Raw genomic sequence first — 12,706 nt, forward strand, 5'->3', positions numbered from 1 at the left:
CACCTCAAGGGAGCACAGACACAGCCAGGTGCTCAGGGTGGTGTCCAACCTGCAGCAGCCGAGGCATGCTCCGGCCTCAGCCAACAGGAGCAGGCCTTGCCAGAGGAGCCCAAGAAAACCAGAGGCTCTTGAAAGCTCCTATCAGGCATAAGAAGACTCTGTCGGTAGCCAGTGTGGCAGCTCCGTGGCAGAAGCTGATGAGGAGACAACAGCTTCCTCACCCACAAGCTAGTTTTACTAGCTAGGAGCTTACAAATTAGAAAGGGAAAGAAGCTGCAGTATTAGATACGCCAGAGCACAACACATCTTCAGGGAAAGGGAACAGAGCCAAGAGCCCAGACACTGCTGCATGCAGAGAGAAAGGAAATGGAGTGGAGAGCCCAGAAGCCCAACAGAACACGTCTACGCACACTGTGGGCTAGCAAACACCTACGCTGAACAGTGGAGTGTCTGAATGGGACATGCTTGGGAATCTCTTCTTTTCTGTTCTCAATAAACCTACTGTGACTAGCACGTCTCATGCCCTGTTCTCATCCTGCTAGTGTTCCCTCCTTCCAGGCCATTGGACAAGATAGTTTCCAGCGCAGGAGCTTAAAGAGGTCATGGACTATAGGCATTGGGTAGGTGTTTGAGGATATATTAAGAATCTTTAAGATTCATAAACTGTCAGTCTGGAATGTAACCCTTTGCTTTCCAGAACTAGAGCGATTATTCCCACAAACCCAAAATGAAAAAATCAGACCGGGGAGCCTGAGAAACATGCTGCAGTCAGCACCAGCCAGTGACCTATTGGCAGCAAGGGCAAATGAGAAGGAAGCAGAGGGATCCACTCCACCAAGAATATCAAAGCGTAATGTCTATGAAAAGTTATAAGGAGCTGAGATTAGAAACTGACAACATCTCAGTAGTAGGCTGGAATTCTGGTTTCAGTCACCCCTGTGTAAATCCGCCTCCCCCGCCACACGGATACTCCTCATGTCAGTGTTTTTAAGATCAGATTCTGATCAGTCACACCACAGTAAATCCTTGGTTATACAGGAGACGTGACCCTGGATTCACAAGGGTGTCAATGAGCAGGCTTTGAACCTAAAAATCCACATGCTCTGTCAGCACCAATTATATAGCCCCATCCATGCATAAGTTCTTATATAGCCAAGTCCTCTGATCTGAGAGCGCCAGAGAAGGTCCGCCACTCTGAGCAGGTGTAGTGCCATTGTGCTGGATGGGGAGAAGATGTGGTAAAATCATTCCAACGGCGGCGTTTGTCCCCACTTGCTATGTATTGGTGCTCCATGGGCAAGGATAGAGGTGGTGGATGCTGAGCACCAGAGATCTGCCACATTGGACAGGGGGTGCAGCTACTCTGGGGTCTCTGGGTACAAATAACTGATAGCAAAATCAATACCACTCTCCAGAAAACCCACTGACTGCTACACTTACCTACACGCCTCCACCTTCCATCCAGCACACACCATTCCATCCATTGTCTATAGTCAAGCCCTTAGATACAATCACATCTGCTCCAACCCCACTGACAGACCAAAAACTTTAAGATCTCTACCAAGCATTCGTAAAACTCAATTACCCACTGGTGGAATAGAAACAAATTGAAAGGGCCAGACAAACTTGCAGAAACCATCTACTTCAAGATAGGCCCAAGAAAAGCTAGTTAAACTCCAAGACATCAGCCACCTACAACCTACACTGGAACAGGATACTACACTCCGAGAGGTCCTGGGTGACAGACCTATACTCTCCAATAGACAACCACCTAACCTTAGGAAGATACTTACTAACAACCACAAGGCACAGCACATCAATACTAACTCTGGAACTTTCCCTTGTGACAAACCCCATTGCCGACTTTGTCCACATATCTACTCTGGTGACACCATCACTGGACCTAACTATGTCAGTTATACGATCAAGGACTCATATTCCTGTTCATCCAGCAATGTGACTTATGCCATCGTGTGTCAGCAGTGTCCCTCTGCAATGTATATTGACAGACTGCTCAGTCACTTTGCCAAAGAATCAATGCCCACAAATCTGACATCTTCCAAGAGAAAATCCTATTCGTCTACATTTCAGTCTACCTGGGCATTCCCTTAGAGACCTGACAACATGCATCTTACTTCAGAAAGACTTTAACACTAGATTACAGAGAGAAACTTCAGAACTTTCATTCATGCTTAAATTTGACAGGTTACAAATGGGCCTTAATAAAGATGTTAGTTACCTACACATTACAAAGACAGCTTCCCCAACTATTGATAGTCCTAGTAATTGCTGATTAGCCACTCACTGACTTAAAATAAGCTATTTCCTCCTTCCCTCTCTCCCTCCCCACCTTTTGTTCTACAATCTGATTTGTTAGTTTATAATGTGCTCACCCTCTTCATTGTATTCCGTTGTTATATATGGTCACGCAATTCTCTTTCACAATAGGATTTGGAGAAGTGGGTCTGGCCTAGGAAAGCTCACCACCTAACAACTATCTTGTTAGTCTTTAAAGTGCAATTATATTTTTCCTTTTGCTTTACCATGCTACCACAGTGCATTTGCTAGACCTGTGCCTTAGGGAAAAGAATTGACCCATAGTGATTCAAAAGTGACTTTGATTCCATTTCGCTTCCTGTACAAGTCAGTCACACTTTGTTTGGCTCCAGTAACCCTATGTCAAATATTTACTAGGCTCTCATCAGAATCAACATTACAGCTGGGCAAACCTCTCCATGCAAACCCTGTTTTTCACTTGCTTACAAGTTGTATGAAACATCCTGGGTTCAGCCAGGCATAGGAACAAGCCTCTATTGCCGTCTGCCTCTTGTCTACACTTTTGCAGCTTCCTCAACAACGGCTGGCCTGAGTCCCATGCTGGCCACAATCTCCTGTCCCTCAGGATACTGATGCCCCCTCTATGGCCTCCTTGAGACCCCATCATTGAGATTCCCATCTAGATGTAGAGGCTGAAGGAGATGGACAATTACAGGGCTCTCCACTAATCTCCCCTTTCCAGACTCCAGCATATAGTACGCTCAAGGCTCCAGCTGACTTCTCAATTGTACACAGATCTACATCCAATGTATACCCATCCCCAGACAGAACCTGAAAAGGCCAGGTGCCAGGAGAGCTATTTCAGAGTCATCACCTATGTGTTTCAAACCTCTGACTTCCTCTGCATCCCTTTGTACCTCTAGCAGTAACCATAATCGCAGCACAGTTCTGCAAGAGCCTCTCTCGCTATCTTCTGTTTCTTTTTGTGACCTCTGTAGTTTATTACAGAATGTTAGTCTAATGCGTACAGGATCACTTTATGATATAAAACATAGTTACATGTTTCCAACAGAGTATATGCTCAGTGCTGTATAATATCCAAAAATAAACTGAAAGCTCTTTAACTAGGGGATTCTCTACAAAATAGATATCCTGTGGATCATTGGCTTTTAAATTGAAAACAGTTTTGATGCTGTAATGCAAGCCCCAAACACTAGGTAGAGCAGCTAGCACAGAAATATTCTGTTCAAAATAGCAGGTTGAAATGAACATGTTGCACTGTGGTGGAAGGAGAACAGCAAAAGATTTTTAGCATTTTAAGATTTTCCATGAATCTGTTAGTTTTGCTTTATTCTACTTTACTATTTCTACATTAGCACTCAACAAAAGAGGGAGAAAAGTAAAGAAGTAAATTGTACTTCCCCGTGATTTCAAAGTAACAAATTTCAAAAATTAACATTTGTTTTCAAACTTCAAGAGGAGGAAAACGTCAATGAAAATAGCACTTTTGAATCAGATGAGAATAAATAAAATGTATTTATTCTCCATCTCAGATTGTTTAATTTGCAGATTACTGTGCAAATTACTAAATTTCTAATTATGCTACACAACTAAAAACATTAGCATTAAGTGTGGCTGCTTCATATACCCTGTTTCTTGTTCCTTACATTAGTCTCATCTTTTCTGTCGTAGGACTCATGAATTAGAAAAAAAAATCAGCTGGTGAAAAACCCTCAGAGATTATCATCTGCAAAAGAAATTAATAGAAATTCTTCCAAAAGACCTAGAAATTATCTTGGATGAATCAGTCTCCCAATCCAATTTCATAGAGGAGGAATATGATCTCTTGGATAAAACAGAGGAGGACCCCAAGAGGAAACACTGTTGATTCTGATGCAGGAAGTTTTATTTCCAGTGAGTGAACAAGGCATCCAAATAGATGATGACAGCATGGAATGTCAGTTTGCAAGCAACTGCATTAAAAAAATTGCCTCAGAGAAAGAAATACTAAAGCTCTTCAGGGATTTATGGAAAATCCTGGCTAATGTGGAAAAAGAACTGTGTCGAATGAGAGGTCAGGGAAGATATCCCTCTGAGAAATATAAATCTCAGCTGAAAGATAAGATTTTGCAATTACACAGACAGAATAAATGTGATCTTAGTAATGGTTTGACTAGACTCAAATTCTGTACAACATCTACTTGCATTAGAGAAACACTATTTTCTGAAATGGATCAAATTTCAGCTGGATCACACTGATAGAAGGAATTGTTCTGAACCTACAGGCTGAATACAAAGAGAAATGCAAGTCTCTCAGATTAGTTCTGCCACTTCTTTACAGGTTGAGCATTCCATGTGAAAGTTGGGGAAGTCTCAGGAGGCTGTGCACCCCATGGTTAAAGGCTGCAATACCCTAAAAAGTGGAAGGCAACTCACCCACCTCTCAGGCATCGCAATTGACCTCATGCTAAAAGAGCTTCCTGTTCACCTGATGAACGGACATGTCTGCAACCTCCCACAGCAATGGGTGACCGACATTCTGAACTCTGGGCCAAGCTGAGGGGAAGGACCAAAATGCTGGTTGTGATGATGCTGGGAGTGCAGAGCACTGGGAAATCCACCTTCTTGAACACCACATTCCAGCGGCAGTTTGCAGTAAGTAGCGGCTGAGGTACGCAGGGAGCCTTCATGTTGCTCCTTCAAGCTAGAGCAATCTTAGAAAAGGAACAGGGCTGTGATTTCATCCTGGTGATGGACACAAAGTATGAAAGCCCCTGAACAGGCCAAGGTGGAAGAGAGTTATCAACATGACAACGAGTTGGCTATCCTGGTGACTGGACTGAACAACAGAACCATTGTTAACATGGTCATGGAGAATGCCACTGAAATGAAAGATTTTGAAAGCTGTGCTCCATGGATTTCTCAGAAAGCAAAGAGCGGGGCATAAATCCCACTGCTAATTTGCGCATCAGAACGTCAGTGATCGTTCTGCATGTGAACAAAACACGAGACACAGGAAACGCCTCCAGGAGCTACTGGATTAAGTGATGAAAACTGCAGCAAAGATGAAAAATCTAAATGAGAAAATAAACTTTTCTGATATCATGGAGGATGATCTGGAAAAAACGCAGTTGGTACAAGTGTTGCCGGACTGCAATTAAGAATCTCTCTCTCCTGATGAATAACAGCTAACAATCTGAAATGCAACAGAGACTACTGTGTGGACAACAGAAAATTCTGGAGCTCTTACAACTTTCCCTGTACTATTCTACCAGATTCAGATTTGCTGCCCCACTTTCCAAATATTGTTGTATCAGAAGTGCAAAGAGCCTGAAGAAAAAACTGGAAAGTTGCTCACTCATTTAAGAAATGTAAGGAAGCCACTCACATTAAAGAGGGTCGCCACCGCAATATAGCCAATATTCAAGATGACAACATGGAAGTAATTGGAAGGACAGTGGACATGTTTTTCGAAGAAGGCTGGAGAAAAGAAAGTAAACTGGAAAACCATGAATTGGATATGCAATTTGAAAAAATTTGGAAAGAAAATTTCAGAATTGGTGCCCCTTTTTTATAGAACCATGAAATTCATGAAAAAATTGAGTTCTATCTGCAAAAAGACTTGGATAACAAAGGAAGTTCAGTCAGAAGATACGAGCAGCAAAAAGCTTGAGGAATTCTAGAATTAACTCTGTCAACATGAGAACCAAACATTTAGACTTTTGATTGACCAACCAGTGAAACATTGGTTTACAAAAAAACAAAAACGGTTACAGAAAACAGAAAAAACTGCTGAAACGCTGATGGCCAAATGTAATAGTTACATTGAAGAGGGTCTATTTCAAGGTAGACTGATGAACATTTTGCAGGAAATTGTTACATATGTTCAATGAGAAACTTCAATAGGAGGAATTGAAAACACTTCAGACTCCAGTTTGCTCTGAAGTTGATCTGAAGCTTCACATTTTGGGGGAAGCCGCTCACACATTTCCGAAGATGCATGATGATTTTCCCCAAAGAAAATGATCCTCAGCAATGGCTGGAACAACTGATACTTCAATATTTCTCTATATTTAAGAGCCATTATTTGAAAAAAGATGCCCAACAACACAGAGCCAAGGACTTCAGCGATCAGTGTCTCCAGCTTGCCTTAATGGATTATGTTAGCAAAAAACTCGGGCTAGAAATAGTGAATGACTCAGCAGTGGACAGTCTATTGAATGTGCCAGCTGGACTTTTTCTTCAGTTCACTGTGCAGAAGAAGCTGTTTGAACATGAGAACTTCAACTATGTGAAGTTTGTCAAAGCTTGAATACAAAGGCACAGATTAGATTAGTACCAACAGGCTGAGGATTTGGAAGATCCTGAGGAAGAAGTCAAAGCACATGCTTTGGAGAGGATACAGGAAACATTTGCTATGAAATAAACACACAGATATACTCCTAAATGAGATACCGATATGATGGGATGAAGTCACTGGATGGGCAAAAATGAACCATTTTCATCTACTCTTTGCCCCTTTTAACCTATAGAAGAGGGGCCCACAGTGCTTCACGTGGGCATTCTTGGGTGTGGAGATTGCACTTGAATAAATAGGGAATGAAATATGCAGCCACTACAGTTCTGCAGCCAAAGTCTCAAAAACTGCCCTTCCGTACAGGATCAGGGATTTGGTTTTAATTGCTATTTTTAATGTGCTAAGCAGGTGCTAGTATGATCGGATGAAGTCACTGGATTTCAAAACAGATTTGAAAAACCCAACTTCACACACACATGTAATTTCATCTATTAACACCATTCAGAACATCAGAATAAAAATCTATTTTGTGATACGAGAGAAATTGAGGTTTCTGGAGTGCTAAACCCAGTCGCATTTCACCAGAGCAGTGGTGACAGCCAATAACCATCTAATTCACTCCAAGAACAGGGCAGCTCAACTCATTCAAGTATCAATACCCTCACCCAGACAACTAGTATCTCAGGGTAGCGTACACAATAGCCCAACAAAGTGCACTTTATTAGAAGAGCTGGGACAGTCTCATTCCGGATAGAAGATTAGCTGCATTTCTGGCCCAGTTATAATTGGGACAGTGCACCATGATCAGAAGTTAGCAAATCCCATGCCATTAATGGTGCACTTGTAATGCTCCCTCTCCCCTTCCTCTGTCCTGACTCCACCCTTCACCTGCAGTCTGTCTCCTCACCTCTGCTCCATTTGGCTCATGCCATCATCTCCTTTCCCTCATTCCCCTGTTCCTGACGACAAAGCTCTTCAGCGTGACTGGTGGAACTTGCCATCTAGACAGTAACTTGTAGCAGCTCAGGGTTCCAGTGCAGAAAGAAACCTACTGAAAAGAACCAGGATTCTAAAAGAAGGTGCTGCTGGCACAGAGCAGAGAGCAGTACCTCATTCTCTCCCCCATATCCATCAGGAAATGGTTGGTCTTGGTGGCTAAAGACTAGGACAGGTGTGTTCTGTTCCTGGTTCTGAGATGAGCATGTGGGATAGTGGATCAGACGTGCTGGGAAGAAGATTTCTGGGTTCAATTTCCAGCTCTGCCACTGAACTGCTGTGTTAGTTGGGTAATTTCTCTTAACCTCCGTATGCTTCAGTTTGTCATGTAAAAGAGGGGATCGAGAATCTGACCCACCTCTCAGCAGATTATGCTGCCTAATTCAAGAATGTTCATAACGTGCTCAGAAATACTCTGATTGGAAGACGTTTAGAAAGGGTAAGTTGTTAGGATTATTATTAATTTGGTAAGAAGTGTGTTGGGGCAGGGCAGAAACGTTGGTTCCTACAAACATGAAGGGTACGTCCAGGGGCCAGATGTAGCCCACCTAACACTTCAATCCGGCTTGTGGACTGCATCTGGCTGCTTTCTATTTATATCCTGCTGCCTCTGCCCCCGAGTTTCCAGGCAGTGGCTCAGGCAGCAGGATCCTTTTTAAAAGGCTTGTGGCTCACGGCTATAGTGCTAAACCAGCAGGAGTCAGAGCTGCGATGCCTTTAAATAGCCACAGAAATTGTGGGCAGCTGCCAGGCACTGCAGTAGCAGTAAGGCCATGAGCCCTTTGCTGTGTTTTCATTCAAAGCCTCTGGCCCCAGACAACTCTGGGGAGAGACAAGTCTCCAGCCCTGCCCATTCTGCCCAAAGCCCCAGCCCTTCATGAGGTGGAGCCAGCCATGACCCCATCCCAAAATTTGTAAAGTGCCCCCCTGCAAAAATTACTGGTCCCCCCAATAGACCACCACCCTATTGTGAACAGCCTCATCTCTACAAGATGCCATATAAGAGTCACCAACGTCTGAAAGCTTGTTCCTAAATGAAAGTAAACCCTGCCTCTCCCCACTCACTAACACTGCGGTCTAGTGTTAAAGGGCCAGCCGGCTCTGCATGATAGAAATCCTCTTCTTTCTTAGGGTACAGCCGCACTGCAAGCTTATTTTGGGAAAAGCTATTCCAGGAGATCTAGAAAGAGAGCTTCAAACAGTTCTGAAGTGGCCTGACACAGGGCAGACTCATCACCATGATGCCTCCAGTCTTGGGAATTAGCTTGCTTGGCTCTCCGGACACTTCCCTCTAGCTGGGGGCTCCCCATGTTTCTCTTTTTTCCTGGCATCCTCCCCAGGACACTGCCCTCCAGCAGGGCCCACTCTAGTGTCTGAGCCCCCTTCCAGAGGTTGGTGTTTATCCTGCTTGCACTTCAGGGTTCTCCCTTCCCGGGGCACCCCATTCCCTTCACCCAGGTCCCCTGCACCCCCCTTGCCTCAGTGACCCACTGCCAGTCTGCATCTAGCCCTGAGGGGCAAACTACAGTCTGGAATGGCCACTCATCGCTGGCAAAGCAGTGTGGACCTGCTGCCCCTGCCTAGCATGGCTGCCTCACTACCTCACAAGTAGCCTAAGGCCTTGCTTCAGGCTCTGCAGCCTGGGGCCTTGCTTGGCCACCGCTTCCCCAGATCTGCCCTACCTCCAGGAAGCCACTTGCTTCCCTGGCAGTCAGGCCCCTACTACTCTCTCTCCACACCACCACTCAGTTCTCCCTCTGCCACCTGGAGTCCTCCTTTATATGGTCACCAGCTGGGCCCTGGTTAGCTAGAACTGCCTCAGCTGGGGCTTTGCTCACAGCCCTTGCTCAAGGCTGGGGTTTTGCCCTTAAAGGGCAAGTGCACGGCAAATGCCCCGTCACAGGCCCACAGCAAAAAATTATTATCCACCCCGTATTAATGCATCCCAGAATCATGTTTGCTTTTTTGGCAGCAGTGTCACATAGTTGACTCATGTTTAACTTGTGGTTCACTATGACTCCTAGATCCCTTTCAGCAGTGCTCCTTCCTAGATCCCTTTCAGCAGTACTCCTTCCTAGACAGTCACTTCCCGTTCTGTATGGCTATGTCTACACTGCACTGGTTTTGCGCAAGAAATATGAAAATGAGGCTAAGCGTGGAATATTGCTGAGCTTCATTTGCATGCTTAATGAGCGGCCACTTTTTGCGCAAGAGGCTTTTCTGCAAGAAGGAGCTGTCTACACTGCTCCTTCCTGTGCAAAAAAACCCTCTTGTGCAGAGCCATTATCCTGCTTATTTTCAGAAAAAACGTCTCTGTGCAAGAGGGGTTTTTTTGCACAAGAAGGAGCCGTGTAGACAGCACTTTCTTGTGGAAAAGAGCTTTCTGCAAAATGGCGGCTCATTGGGTATGCAAATGAGGCACGGTGATATTCATCCCTGCGCCTCATTTGCATATCTTATTGCGTCACAGTGCTCAGTGTAGACATAGCCTATATGTGAAATGGATTGTTCCTTCTTAAGTGTAGCATTTCCCAATTGTCCTTATTAAACTTCATCCTAGTTACCTCAGACCATTTTGAATTATGACCCTATCCTCCAAAGCAGTTGAGACCCCTCTCAGCTTAGTATCATCTGCAAACGTAATAAGCGTACGTTCTATGCCGATATCTAAATAGTTGATGAAGCTATTGAACAGAGCCAGTCCCAAGAACAGACCCTGTGGAATCCCACTTGTTCTGCCCTTCGGGCGTGATTGTGAACCATTAATAACTATTCTCTGAGAACAGTTATCCAGCCAGTTAGGCACCCACCTTATAGAAGCCCCATCTAAGTTATATTTGCCTAGTTTATTGATAAGAAGATCATGCAAGACCACATCAAATGCCTTACAAAATTCTAGATATACCATGTCCACCACTTCTCCCTTATCCAACAAATTCCTGCAGTCTAGAAGTAGCTTCAGTGCCCGCTGGACACCCACTGCCCTGTGCCAGGCATCACACACTCTGGGGGCCAAAGACACGTCCGAGGGGTGGGCAGCATTTGGGAGCCAGCAGGAAGAGGGAAATGAGGACACACTTGTCATACAGTTTGCCCTCTGATCCAGTTGGTAGCTGTGCTGCAGACAGGAACGTAACCTCAGCCACAGCCCTGGCACAGGGGGCCCCACGCTGGCCTCACGTCTTGTTGAGCTGTGGAGTGCCGACCAGCGCTATGCTGGAGAGCCCCTTCGCATCACACTGCACCCAGCACCCATCCTGGTCCCGGTGGCTCTGTCCGGCTGTGGAGCGGTGGAGCTTAGATCAGGCTCAGCATCCTTGTGCTGGCCAGGCCCGGCTCCATGTGGCCTGTTGGCAGCTGCCTTCCTGAGTAACATCCTGTTCCTGCTTTAGCTGGCGGAGCTGCAGCTGGGCTTTGCCTGGGCTAGGGCCTGACAGGTGCAAACCAAGCTCCAGAGGCGACTCGGGCGGCTCCGTCCCTCCCAGCAGGGGAAAGTTTCAGGTTGGGCTTCGCTGGCTCCTCCCCGGAGCCTGAATGGAACCTTCTGGCCAGACAGAGCCTGGGGGCCGGGCGGCGCCCGAGAGCGACAGCCGCTCTCTGGGGGGGGGGGGGGGGCGTGCGCTGGGCGGTGCGCTTGGAACCCGGCGCTGGCTGGCGCTGGGGGTGAGCCAGCGGGTGGGTGAGCCACTGGCACCCAGCCGAGCACCGTGTGTTGGGCTGGACGGGGCGCGTCGGTCTCTGCTAAATGCCCCCCCCTCATTCACGCAGGCTGTAAACTGCGCAGGATCAGCATCCTCCCAACCTCCCCTCTCCGCCCCATGGCCGGCGGGTCCAGCAGCCTTCCTGCTTGTGGGGATTTGGCCCCACCCCATGGCCACCCAGCTGGGATCTGGCCCCCTGTCTCCAGTTGAGCCCCGGGTGCTTGGCACTGCCTGATTGCTGCTCCTCATTCCAGGGTGTGGTGGGAGCTGCAAAGTGCCCCAGTCACCTTTGTACTGCATTGCCGCTGACACACGTCTCCAGCAAGTACCAGATCCCCCCACGAACTGACAGAGCAGCTGGATCTTGCTTAGTGGAGGTTGGTCAGAAAGGGCTTAGGCCCTGCAATGGGGTTCACTCCCCAGGGCAGCGCCACCTGCTGGTTGCCCCAGGAATTAGTTTGCAGAACTCACATGCCCTCTTCTGAGGGTGCCTTGTCTGTCAGGAGATCCCCGCCCCCACTCTACAGGTGCTGCAGGGTCTTCTTTATGACTCAGCCATGCCACAAACTGGGTGCCCCCTTTCGAGGGGAGGGGCACATATCTCACAATACTGCAAGACCCAGAACCCACCATTCTGGGTCCCACCCCAGGGCTATCAGATTTTGCTGCCTCGTCCTAACTCCCTCCACCATTATTAAGGGCAAAGCAGTAAACACAATAACAGTAGCTCAGCTGCAGAGTGGTGGACTGTAGGAGCGGCTCAGCAAGTTACCCCTGGGTGTCTGGTTCAACTCCTGCTCGAAGGAGAGTGTCTTTTTCCTTCCCTGCTCAGGCAGAGCGAGAGAAGAAAGGCAGCTTTTGTCTGCGTGAGACTGCTCCCCGAAAAGCAGAGCGCCCTGAGCCCACCGCAGCCAGCTCCTCAACAGTCACAGCCCCCACCCCTGGGAATTTCTGTTGTCCCTCAGTGGGACCCACCGTGCATGGAGGGGAGGGGGCAGGGCTAGGCCAAGGGAAGGTTCTGCCTCCTGCCTTCCTTCCCAGTAGCTTTCCAGTACAAGCCAGCTGTGGGTGTCCGCGCTGCCCCGGGCCTGGCTGTGGGATGGGAGAAGAGTTACCTGGGCGGGGAGGCTGGTCTCTGGATGGAGGCCTGAGTGTATTGTGATGTCATGTGTGACAGCAACAAAGACTGTGGCTGCAGCGTTCTTGTCCTGCCTCCAGTCCAACTGGCTGGCAACGGCCGGCGCCCAAGGATCCGAGAGACGAGAACTGAGCCTCTGTCAAGAACCTCGGGCAGCCGCTGTCCCCGCGGGCGCTGGAGAGAGGATGAGTCTGTACAGAAGGTAATTCCCGGAGCCTTTCCCAGCCCACCGCAGAGATTGGTGCCTCCTCGGCCTAGGGACGGGTGGGGGCTGGGGCTGCAACAGGCGCTTCCCAA

General features: G+C 47.3%; 2 pseudogenes; both read left to right on the forward strand.

Moving 5' to 3' along the window:
* Window positions 1–4,227: 4,227 nt before the first annotated feature.
* Window positions 4,228–5,469, forward strand: LOC142831176 (up-regulator of cell proliferation-like; annotated as a pseudogene).
* Window positions 5,470–5,478: 9 nt separating this feature from the next.
* Window positions 5,479–7,740, forward strand: LOC142831177 (uncharacterized; annotated as a pseudogene).
* Window positions 7,741–12,706: the final 4,966 nt, after the last annotated feature.

The sequence above is a fragment of the Pelodiscus sinensis genome, chromosome 12, assembly GCF_049634645.1.
Source record: "Pelodiscus sinensis isolate JC-2024 chromosome 12, ASM4963464v1, whole genome shotgun sequence".
NCBI classification, from domain to species: Eukaryota; Metazoa; Chordata; order Testudines; family Trionychidae; genus Pelodiscus; species Pelodiscus sinensis.